General features: G+C 36.3%; 1 pseudogene; it reads right to left on the bottom strand.

Moving 5' to 3' along the window:
* LOC137033895 (electrogenic sodium bicarbonate cotransporter 4-like) overlaps positions 1–2,849 on the bottom strand; it is a 30,530-nt pseudogene extending 27,681 nt beyond the window's left edge.
* Between the last annotated feature and the right edge of the window lie 10,461 nt (positions 2,850–13,310).

Below are 13,310 nucleotides of genomic sequence, written 5' to 3'. Positions count from 1 at the left end.
ATGGACATCTTGGATGACATGGGGGTGAGTAAATTATCAGGAAAGTTTTATTTGAAAGTGAACTAATCCTTTAAGAAAAAAAGACACCCTTTTCTGAATTACACTTCAGTATGCAAGACAATATCTGTTGTACAAAGGATTAGATCTCATTGCTCACCGACTATCTGTGGGAGTGAGTATCCCTCCAGGTCCAACAGCACTGTGCCTGTCTGTAAGCATGTCCGCAGTTCAAACAGGCTGTGCAGTGAGAGCGTGGAAACGTGGGGTTTGCTCCATCTCTCCCCACCCTCCTCAACCTTTTCCTCAAACTTCACCCACCTGCAGATACGCACAGTTACACACACAAAGTTGAAGTCAAGCAGAGAAAAAAAGAAAATGTTACTGATGTTGTTCAGATGTGGAAGCTGTTTGTTTTAAGGTGAAATGTGTCATTTCTGTCTCACTAGAGCAGAGGTGCCCAAACCATTTAGTATGAAGGGGCATAAATCAAACTTAATTTGAGTTAGATTTTCTGGCATAGGCCGAAAATAAATGTTGCATTATATTTAATCATATTAAATTCAAATTTATCGTTTTCAAAAAAATCAAATTCACTTGTATTCTTAACACTTTAATGCTAAATGTAACTTTTTAATAGAAAGATGTGAAATGAAGATATGCTTCAATGGCGTGTTTTTTCAAATCTCTTATATGACATATGACATAAAAGGCCAAATCAAAGGTCATCACAGGCCAACTTTGGCCAGTGTCACCTGGTTTGGGGATCTCTGCAATACAGGCAGCAAATGGTAATGAAAAAATTATAATGGTTATGGATCCTTTTCACGGATTCCATTGTTATCAACATTATCTAGTAATTTTTTTTATTTATTTTTTAATGTAATACACATTTCTAATGCTATACTTTGTGTTATTGTGAAGGTAGGTTAACAACTGTAATGTAACTTGGTCGAGACAGGAACACAGTGAAACAAAGTACAGTACACCCTCCACTGGAAAGGCGCATCTTCGCGCCATACAAGGTCCAACTGAGGACAGAGGGTGCGATGTCCTGAGATGAAGCTGGCCACGGTTGAGACCCAGATGGAGCAAAGGAGATATAGAGCCTGAGTACCATCGCAGCATTGCTAATCTCACTACTCAAGGGGAAACCAAAGAAATGATCATGGACACGACTCGAATGAAACCTCTTGCAGCCAAGGACCAATTCTAACCCCCTCGTTCACTGTAGCACCTATTCGTTGGGATATAATGGAAAAATTGCAAAGGGAGACGGCAGACGGAGCCAGCTCCCCTAGAGTGTCCCCCTGACCTGCATTATGTCCCTAGGTCTCTACGCCAACAAATCATGCAATGGGTTCACAGATCTCTTAGCTCTGGGCATCCTAGCATTCAAAAGACAACTGAACTGCTGCTTAACTCTTTTTTGTGGCCTAATCTAATTATGATGTGACTATTTATGTTAAGTCTTGCAGTGTGTGTGCTCAATCCAAAACACCCCGGGAACTCCCAGCTGGTCTCCTAGAACCCTTGCCAATTCCTCAGCGTCCTTGGTCCCATCTGGCTGGGTGGCTGCCTAAGACATCTTAGACCCATCCTTCCACCAGGCAAATCCCGATCGACCTGTATCCAGACCAAGGGTATGGCCATGAAGAACACCTGGAGGTGTTCATAGGGAAATGGATTTTGTAACATATGCATCCGCCATCCATTCCTCCAACTGCCAGAGGGAGCCATCTCCTGAGACTACTGACTACTGCTTGTTCTTCATGCATCACTTCCTGTTCCTATCTATTAAAAGCCATGTTGTTTGTTCACCATGTTGCAAAGTATTGCCAGTTTATCCTGTTTTTACAGAGCATTTCTCTTTCCTTGTTTGTTTGCCCCATGTATGTTTCTCTGTTTGTTCTTGACAATGGTTTTTGGATTACAGATATTTGTTGTCATCTCCCATTCACCTCTATAGAAGTTTACCCAACTATGATGACTTCCGCTTCTGGAAAACCCCGGAAATGTGAAAAAGGTCCATTTCTAAACAGATGTCCCAAACTCTCCTTCTGCCGTGCAATGTCTTTGTTTAAAAATGGCTTTTTTTTTCTTTTTTTTTTAGTCATTTTCTTCTGTTTCAATTAACAAAAATGTTTTTAATTGTTTTAGTTTCTCGCCACAGAGCCACAGAATCAACATACAAATGGCTTACTAATAGTTGTCTCTTCCAAATGGGATAGGAGTATTTTGATATTACAAAAATACAGACTTTCATTTCAATCACACTTGCACACAACTCTGCTCCTGGAGTGCCATTGTCCTGCAGGGTTTAGCTCCAAACAGCTCCACAACACCTGTCTCAATCAGCTCCCTAGCTTCTGAGGTTATGAATCAGTATATCGTGTACACAAATTTGGGCACTGGTAAGGACAGTAAGGACCCTGGCTCACTACACATTGGCGCACTGATGACTCTATTTCCAGTGATATGAAAACATCCTCATTGTACAGCATCACTACTGGTATTTATGAACAACAGATAAATTTTTAGCTTTTCTATAGTAAACTTACAAATTCAATACCATTCAAGTGGTTTTTCTGATTACATAGAGCTGCAGCAAGTAAGAGGAAGTCATGGCAACCAGATACAGTACATCGCATGCAAATGACTTGAGCTATGTGCATTTTTGCAGGGCTAGCAATAAACACGTTGATAGTGGTGCCATAGAAACGCATAATTCCCAGTCAGAGGATGTGAACGGCTCCGAATATAATGATGGGTATGTTTTTATACCTTGCGGATTCTTTCCACTCCAGCTCGTCTCCCTCATGTTGCAGCGTGTCCATCTCAGTGAAGAGAGTGGGTGTGGGCATGGTCTCCTCCTCATCCCCTAAAATGTAGCGCAGTCGCTCTGCTGCAGGGGACACTGTGAGATGAATAAGAAGAGAAGTGATTGAAAACTTTCTTGCTTGGATCTCACTCAGTCAGAGATCAGAATGAGGTAGTCTTCATAAATAAAAAGTTCAGTGGCATGCAGCACCACACACAGTGAAAGTATTTGCCCAAAAGCTGAGAAGAAAAAACAAGGACCCCAACTGTGTGTTTGATACAGTGCTGTGTTGGCTGCCTGTGCGTGGATGAACACCAGCACAGTGTAAGCCATTGTTCATTAATTTTCTGGGTGAGGTTTAAAGTTGTTACTGATGCTGAGAATCCACACTGTGCATGTTTTTCTGGGCTTATTTGAGGTGATGCCAGGGAGCATGTGGCAACGTCCAGGTCTTTCTGTCCTTTTTTAGGTTTAATTTCTTTGCTCAGCATTTCTCAGCTCTAACACCTGTTAGGTACATCTTTATTTTTCACTATGGTTTGATCATCGCTGCCTGTTTCATCCACACACAGGCTTCCTGAGGACTAAAGACATCAAGAAGGAGAACAGAAGCCCATAGATGTCAAGATGTGAATGAGTTGCCAGCATAATAAAGAGCCTAGAATGTGCCTCTTTTAATGTAAATGTGCAAGTGAGAGAATAAGGGTCTTTAAAACTCTCCAGTTTATTATATGTGAAGAGAAGCTTGTTAGACTAAACACTGAGAACACAGCTGACAGAGAAAGGTGAGTTTTATTAAAAAGGCAAGAGGCAAAAATGCAAATTGTGCTGCTGTCGTGGACACTTCAATTATCATAATTCAGCAATAATGAAACATGAACAAGTGATTTAAATAAATCCAGCATTAATGTCAGTAATAAAAGATCTCATTTTAAAGTCATTATGAAAAAAATTTATATATTATTTATTTTCAAAATGCATTTTATAGATCTTTTTTTATGTTCTGACCTCATGTTTAATCAAAATGTCATAACTGGATCTTCCTGTATAAAGTGCAATGCCCACACCTCAAAGTCTCATTTTAGATAATCCGTTATACTCAGATGTACGTCACAATACACAAGAAAAGGTCAATACTTCGGTTTCAACACAACTTTAAATATTTACTGTTGCAAATGGTGGTATGTCTAAGCTGAAGCGGTCTGAAGCTGCACTGAGGTGATGTGTAATTACTCATAGGCCAGAAAAGATCAATAACATTGGCTGTGTCCGAAATCGCCCCCTATATCCTTAAATAGGCTGCTATTTGAGGGGACAGACATTCATAGTGGAGTCCGAAACCATAGTGGATGTTATTGAGTGCATTCAATCCCATAATGTGACGCAATAACGAGTATTCAACCGATGTACTGTACACTCAATCATATATCTATTGGTTCTTCTCAGTACTCAAATTGATGCTTCCTCGTTTCCTCGCATCTACGTCCTCCAGCCCGTGACCTGTTAACTGATTGAATTCAGCCATTTTGAAAGACATCTCAATTCTCTAATTTCACCACGAGGAGGCGAGGAACGAGAAGTGAGGAAGCTTCCTGAGGAGTCATGAGCGAGGATACACAGGTGTATCCTTCCCTCGCATCTTAAAGCAGAACTAAGTAACTTTTTTTACCTTCATAAATAGTTTTCTAAGTCCTTAGGATGGTTAATTGACTTGTAGTGGTGTGTTTGAGATGTGCACTAACCCCCTCTGGCACGTCTACGCCAGAATACAGCACTTGCAAGTTGAGCTGCATCGACCCGACACAATCTCGCCTCATGTTCACGTTCACGTGAGAGTGACAAAATGCTTTACGGTAATTCAAAAACAATATATATATTATGACTTTATAAGACAATTCCGAAAATTACCCACCTCCATCGAGTGTACTGTATTTGCAAATTACCCACCTCCTCGTTCTTGTACTGTATTTGCAAAACTACTGCGCTGGTAAGCGTTGTAGTCGTTGTAGTCCAGAGCTGCACTTGGAGTATTTACGACAGTGTGATTCACTGAAGGAACCTGTAGGGGGAGCTTTGCAAATCTTACTGAGTTCCGCTTTAAAGGGTTAGTTCAACCAAAAATGAAAATTCTGTCATTTTTTACTTACCCTCATGCCGTTCCACACCCATAAGACCTTTGTTCATCTTTGGAACACAAATTAAGATATTTCAGTTGAAATCCGATGGCTCTGTGAGGCCTTCATAGGGAGCAATGACATTTCCTCTCTCAAGATTCATAAAGGTACTAAAAACATATTTAAATCGGTTTATGTGAGTACAGTGGTTCAATATTAATATTATAAAGCAACGAGAATATTTTTGGAGTGCCAAAAAAAACCCAATAACGACTTATTTAGTAATGGCCGATTTCAAAACAGTGCTTCAGGAAGCTTCGGAGCACAAATGAATCAGTGTATCGAATCATGAACAGCAGATTCGACACACTGATTCATTTGTGCTCCAAATCTTCATGAAGCAGTGTTTTGAAATCGGCCATCACTAAATAAGTCGTTATTTTGGGTTTTTTTTGGCGCTCCAAAAATATTCTCGTCGCTTTATAATATTAATGAGAGAGGAAGTGTCATTGCTCCCTATGAAGGCCTCATGGAGCCATTGGATTTTAACTAAAATATCTTAATTTGTGTTCCGAAGATTAACGAAGGTCTTACGAGTGTGGAACGGCATGAGGGTTAATAAATGACAGAATTTTCATTTTTGGGTGAACTAACCCTTTAAGGGGGTGGAGCTAAGATGCGAGGGAAGGAAATTCGGATGCACAAATAAGAAATTAGAAGTACCCTATGCACTCATTGGCTAGAATACCGATAATGCAATGTGAGGGTCGTGCCGAATTAATTCTTGTGTCTCGCCAGAAGATGGCACCTGCAGCTGAATCATCCATTTTCCAAACTGCCGGTCCAATGTGGGTACAGCATAATATCACACAGGTATAAATTCCTTTTTAATTGATTATTAAATTGTTTAATTAAAGTTTATACATGCTAGTTTCCATGACAGAGTTCAAGATAAATCTTTTCATTACTACTGGAGCTGCCAGTTTCAAATGAGTATTAAATGGCAAGCACAAACTAAGCACAAAGCGCCCTTGCTCACTCTTTTTAATTTATTTTTATTGTTATGTATGAGTGCTATTTTCTCCTTTCACACACAAAGAAAAAAAAAATGTGTCTCATTTGATTGAGTGGACCAGCTGTCAATCTGAGTGGGCCAGTGCCTCCCTGGCCCTTACATAGCCTTGCCACTGGTGCATTTTCTCTAAATGTTTGCTCCTTTTTATTGTTCTGTGCTGGCTGCAAACTTTGATGCCCCATTAGTTGTTTATTCTCAAGCGTTTAGAGATGCATCACCATAATTGTTTTTCGTGGTCTTCTGCAGTGACGACTCTATCCTGCCCTCGGCACAGCATGATATTGAGAGTGAGGGTGCGGGGTATATCCGATAAACTGAGCACAACTCTATTTCACACACACAAACACACACAAGCACAGAAACGTACAGCAGTATTGCTCCCTATAGACCTCTTGAATTTGCACTCTCACTTCTGCCTCACACTGCATTTGAATTTAACCACTTCCCATCTTTTGCATTTGTGCATTGTGATTCTACATTCTACTACCTGTTTTTGGGGATCATCAGTCTTATTGGGGGTCAACATATTGGCAATAAAAAAGTAGAAAGATCTGAAAGATTTAAAAATAGTTTTTACCCTGCTCAGTCACAAGACACAAGTATCATCATATGTAATACTGGACATATTTTACAAATCGCTAATGTGAAGGACTTCAAGCTCAGTTTTAGAACTGATTGAGGACTCACTGGTTCTGTTGATGTCTGGTGGCAGGTTGAGTTCTGGTTGATCCAGGCCTCCCGCCTCAAGATCGTACCGGTCTCTGTCATCACAATCATAGTGTTCGTGTCTGTGATGGTCGTGCCGAAGTCTTCGATCTACATCTGCATCACGACTCGACGCAGACGACCGTCTCCTCCTGCGTTTGCGACGGTAACCGCGGGGGACTGGTACACCAATGTAGATGGACTGATGGTCTGAGGGAGGCAGATAACAAGCTTAACAACATATTGTTCGATGTCTTGGATTTCATTGATCTTGGAAAGTAATTTTATGCTCCATAGAAGATGTTCTGCTCAGTCAAGCCAACATGTTCAAGACCAAAGTGGCATGATCTGGTGTATCTACTGATGCAGTAGCCCTCAATACTGACATTGTAGGATCAATAAATGGCCTATTTATTTAAAATAATTATTCATGCTTCCAGTTCTGTCAAGGCACAGACACTTACAAGAGAATGTCTAGCCATAAGAAAAACATACTGTTTAAATTCACCCCCAACCTGTCATTCATCAAATTATTAGAGCAAATGAAGTGTTGGAAAGATCTATTAATCCAACAAAATATGAATGAATGTTTTTATTATTATTGTTTTTTTTATTATTAAATGTTTTAAGTGTTTACATTTCAAAGGGCTGTACAGTACAGTTCAAAAGTGTGGGGACAGTAAATTTTTTTTAAAGAAATTAATACTTTTATACTTTCTATTCATCAAAAATATCCTGAAAAAAATATATCATGATTTCCAGAAAAAAACAGCACATCTGTTTTTAACATTAATAATAAGAAGAAATGTTTCCTGAGCACCTAATCATATTAGAATAATTTCTGAAGGATCATGTGACACTGAAGACTGGAGTAATGACTGCTTAAAATATAGCTTTGCCATCACAGGAATAAATGACTTAGTTAAATATATTAATATAGAAAAGAGTTATTTTAAATTGGAATAATATTTCAAAATATTTCTGTATTTTGGATCAAATACAATGGAGCCCTTAAAAAAAAAGTTTTTAAAAAATCATACCGTCCCCAAACTTTGTGTATGTATGATGGAGTGTTAGTCTATGTATGATGGAGAAGACCACACAAGATTCACTGTCAAAAGCACAAAGCCTCATTACATTATTTTCTCCCTCAGGGAACACTGTTGCTTTTGTAATTTCATGTCATAACTATAATTATCTCTCATCTTCTTAACGTATGTTTTATGAAATGTGAAGTGGAGGAGGAAAAAACTGTCTGGCTAATTGTGAAATCAAGCGGAAATGTGAAAAACATTTTTAGCTGTTGGCACAGTAATAATAACTTCACTAATTTGAACATAAAGTGCTTTTTACAATGTTTAATTTTCTATCTTTTTGAGATGGCAAAATGGTAGAATATTTGTGACACTTTATTTCCTGAGTGGGGTCTGTCAAATCTTGAAAAGATAATGGAAAGAAAAGGACAGTGGGGTAATTTGTTTCTGGTCCAGTTTTTATTGTAGCCATATTTTGGAGGTGCTCAGTAATTGATAGGAGCACATGTTGAAGTGTAACCTTGAAGCACACATTCTAAAATTGTATATATAATCTAAGCTATAAAATTCTGTTTAATGAGCCCATTTTTTTGTAAATTTATCAAAGGTGGCAAAAGTAAATATGTATGCATTAAAGGATCTCTGACAATAATAACTACACTCTTAAAAATATATATATTTGCATTTGTATTGATGATTCCACGAGGTACCTTTAACATCCATGGAAACTTTCCATTCCACAAAAAGGTTCTTTATGGTGGAATAGGTTCTTTGGATTATAAAAATTTTATTTACACTAAGAAAACATCACTGAAAGGTTCTTTGGGGAACCCAAACTTGTTCTTCTATGGAATCACTCTGAAAATTATTTTTCTGAGCCTTTATTTTTAAGAGTGTATTTTTAAGTAGTAGCTTTATTTTTATTATTAATATTATTTATTTGTTTGATTTAATTTTTACTTTGCATTTGTCTTCAGAGGCCGTATGTATAAAGGCACTCAGAGTGAAATTTTGTAAAAAGTGTGTAAAAATTCTAAGAATGACATAATTTTACTCTTATTCCTAGACTTATGAATAAGTGTCATAAGACTAGGTCTTAGCTCCTAAATTATTTAGGAGAGCTGGAGAGGTCTCATAACCTATTTAGGAGTAACAAGATGGCAGCAAAGAAGAAGAGACACACACTTGATGACATGGAGTTGATAAAACGATATAAACTTCATTGACAATTCTTTTGTAACTGACCTAATAAGAAATGTAATAACTTTAAATAAACATAATAAATTTAATAAAATATTACTTAAACAATAATTAATATGTTTAGTGTATTTTAATGACTCTGAATAAACATTTTATAACTTTAAATGTAATCTCCCACTCTAAAAATCAACACTCTGACTGTAGAAATGAAATAGTAATGACATTTTTTGGTAACTGGAAAAATGCAGCAGTGCACCAGTGATGACTTGGACCCATCAGTCTACAGTAAGCTGGCTCTTAAATAGTACTATTGATAAACTTACCACACCAACTATTTCCAAATATTTTTATTTTTATGTTTATATTTATATTATTTAAATGTTTTAAAATATGAGGGAAGAATAAAACACTAAACTAAGCAAAGGTATTTATCTGACAACATTTTTGGCAAAAAAAAAAAAAGGGGGGGGGGGACTATAGCTACAGGTTTCAGAAAAACAAAAAAGCTCAGAAAAAAGCACACATTGACTATAACTTTTTAATATTTCAGTGTTCCACTTGTTTTTGCATGTGTTCATAATTTCTTTGCATGACAGCCTGGCCAAAAATTATTTGAAATAATTTGAAATATCATTTCATTATCACACATGAAACAACTGACTCCAAGCAGAGCTACGTGATATGTGTTCATCTTATAGCACATTTTAAAAAAAATATTTGAATTAAGGTTGAAGATGTCAATTTTCATATGGCTGGACATCACATTTGGCCAATACTCTATGGCAGTTTACTGACTTTCCCACTGACCATCAAACCATGTGGCAAAAGCAAGATACTTTTATGTTGACTGTGTGCTTTCCTGGAGTTGTTGGAGCCATTGATGAACTCATGACACATCATTGCTCCAACTGTGAATGAGGAGACATATATCAACAGAAAAAGATTCCACACCATCAATACTTCTATGTAATAATTTTGCACAATTCCAAACTATTTTAAAAAATAAATTAAAAAAAGAATAATTTCAGTGTCTTAACAAAAAAAAAAAAAAAAAAAAAAAAAAAAAAAAAAAAATTAAATGCGGTGACTTCACCCCTGCAGGTTCGCTATTGGCTGATTCAGAGGTTGAGGGTGGCCATTTTGAGATGACAAAATGTTCACAACACTTAAGTCAGCACTTTAAGTATCAGCCTTAGACTTTACTAAAAGTTGTTTTTAGCTTCTTTATAAAAGTCTCCTACTCTTAGAAAACTCCTACTTTTTACTAAGAATTTTTTGACACTTAAGTAAAAACTTAAGACTATTCTTAAGAGCATTTCTGAGATGTTTTATACATACGGGCCCAGTTTTTCTTCAACCAAGTAAGGGTAAAATTTTCTTGTCACCAACAGTTGCAAGGAACACATGATTAAGATGAAGATCAGGGCCCGTATGTATAAAGCCACTCAGAGTAAAATTTTAGTCTTAAGTGTGACAAAATTCTAAGAATGACATGATTTTACTCTTATTCTTAGACTTAAGAATAAGTGTGATTCATAGAGGTTCGTAAGTGTCAAGACTAGGTCTTAGCTCCTACATTATTTAGGAGAGCTGGAGAGGTGTCTTAACCTAGTTAAGAGTAACAACATGGCAGAAGAGAAGAGGAGACACAAGCTTTCCAATGAAGATATGCTGTATTGGAGTTATATGATGACATGGAGTTTGATTGTCTTGAACTTGATTGTCAATTCTTTTTGTAACTGACCTAATAAATGTAACTTTAAATAAATGTAATAAATGTAATAAATATTATTTAAACAATAATTAATATGTTTAATGCATTTTAATACATTTAAAGGTGCTGTATGCGATTTCTAAAAGTTGTTGTTGAACAATGTTGATATTTAAAATCAACCCAAACAAACCCACCCCTCTCTTCATTTGTGCCGCCTCCAAAACTCACACTCCAATCCTAACCACACTGCTCCGAGTCGGTCTCAAAACCCAGCCCAATCACTGCTGTCAAGGGAGGTGAATGCACTATCAATGACGTTAAACACCTCATTCTCTAGTCTAGTGGGCGTAGTTTACCTGCAAAACTACACACGTAATACGAGAGTGGGTGGCTGTGTATCACAGCTGACACGAAACAAAATGCTTCATGAAAAATAAAGCGCAGATGATGAACAAACAACAAGGAAGCACAAAAAAAAATGATCATACAGTACACAAGAGTAAATACAAACAAGAAAATATTTGTATTTTTATATTATTTAAATGTTTTAAAATATGACATTGACTACAACGTAATCAGGTTTTAGTATTTATTTCAAATATTTTAAAAAAATGTGTTAAAAGATGTAAGCATATCGTGTAGCTGTGTTTGGAGTCAATTGTTTCATGTGTGATAATGAAATGAAATTTCAAATTATTTCAAATTATTTTTGGCCAGGCTGTCATACAAAGAAATTATGAACACATGCAAAAACAAGAGAGAACCAATTAAGGTTGAAGATGTCAGTTTTCGTATGGCTGGAAATCACATTTGGCCACTACTCTATAACAGTTCATTGACTTTCCAACTGACCATCAAACCATGTGGCAAAAGAAAGCCACTTTTATGTTGACTGTGTGCTTTCCTTGAGTTGTTGGAGCCATTGATGAACTCATGACACATCATTGCTCTAACTGTAAATGAGGAGACATATATCAATAGAAAAACATTCCTAACCATCAATACTAATTTCTGAAAAATTTTGCACAATACAAAGCTATTGCTTTTAAATCAATTTAAATATTAAAATGTTTGTGGGTTTTTTTTATTATTTGTTTTTTTATTATAACATTAAATGATTGGTATTGTGCTGCTGTGACTTCACCCTTCCAGGCTCGCTACTGGCTGATTCAGAGGTTGAGGGCGGCCATTTTTAGTTGACATCATTGTAGTCCTTAGTTCACAACACTTCAGTCAGCACTAAGAATCAGTCTTGCTTTTAGAAAACAAGAAAAGCAAAAGAAACTAACAGCTATGCGGAAACATGACCAGGTCCCTTATGTTTAAAGCCGCTCAGAGCATCATTTTAGTCTTAAGTGTGTCAAAATTCTAAGAATGACGTGATTTTACTTTTATTCTTAGACTTAAGAATAAGTGTGATTCATAAAGGTTCCTAAGTGTCAAGACTAGGTCTTAGCTTCTACATTATTTAGGAGAGCTGGAGAGGTGTCTTAACCTGTTAAGAGTTGTTAAGAATAACAAGATGGCAGCAGAGAAGAGGAGATATGTGTTTTCCAATGAAGATATGCTGTATTGGAGTTATATGATGGCATAGTTGATGAAATGATATATACTTGATTGTCAATTCTTTTTGTAACTGACCAAATAAGAAACTTTAAATAACTTTAAATAAACTTTAAATAAAATGTAATAAATATTACTTAAACAATAATTAATTAATGCATTTTAATACATTTAAAGGTGTTGTATGCGATTTCTCAGATTCGTTGTTGAACACTGTTGATATTTGCAATGACGCTAAACACCTCCTTCTCTAGCGGGCGTCAGTTTGCAGTGGTTTACCTGCAAAACTCTCACAGTCTGGCCTCTGTTACATGTGTAATGAGAGTGGATGTCTGTTTATCACAGCTGGCATGCAACTAAATGCTTCACGAAAAACAACGCACAGATGATGAACGAACGACAAGGAAGCACAAAAAATGAACAAAGTACACAAGAGTAAATACAAGCAAGATTTTCTTGTTAATCGCAAACAATTTTGCTTAAACCATCAAAATATGAGGAAAATATTTTTATTTTTATATTATTTAAATGTTTTAAAATATGATATTGACTACAACATAATGACTTTTTAATATTTAATTGGTTCTCTCTTGTTTTTGCATGTGTTCATAATTTCTTTGCATGACAGCCTGGCCAAAAATAATTTGAAATAAAATTGTACATTTAATTTCATTATCACACATGAAACAATTGACTCCAAGCACAGCTACACAATATACTTACATCTTTTAACAAATTTTTTAAAATATTTGAATTAAGGTTGAATGTCAGTTTTCATATGGCTGGACATCACATTTGGCCACTACTCTATGGCAGTTCATTGACTTTCCAACTGACCATCAAACCATGTGGCAAAAGAAAGCCAATTTTATGTTGACTGTGGGCTTCCCTGGAGTTGTTGGAGCCATTGATGGACACTCAGGACACATCATTGCTCTAACTGTAAATGAGGAGACAAATATCAATAGAAAAACATTCCTCATCATCAATACTAATTTGTGATAATTTTGCACAATGCAAAGCTATTGCTTTTAAATAAATTTAAATATTAAAATGTTTGTGTGGATTTTTTTTATTATTGCTTTTT

Source organism: Chanodichthys erythropterus, chromosome 13 (assembly GCF_024489055.1).
Source record: "Chanodichthys erythropterus isolate Z2021 chromosome 13, ASM2448905v1, whole genome shotgun sequence".
NCBI lineage: Eukaryota > Metazoa > Chordata > Actinopteri > Cypriniformes > Xenocyprididae > Chanodichthys > Chanodichthys erythropterus.
This window is presented reverse-complemented; position numbering and strand designations above follow the sequence as displayed.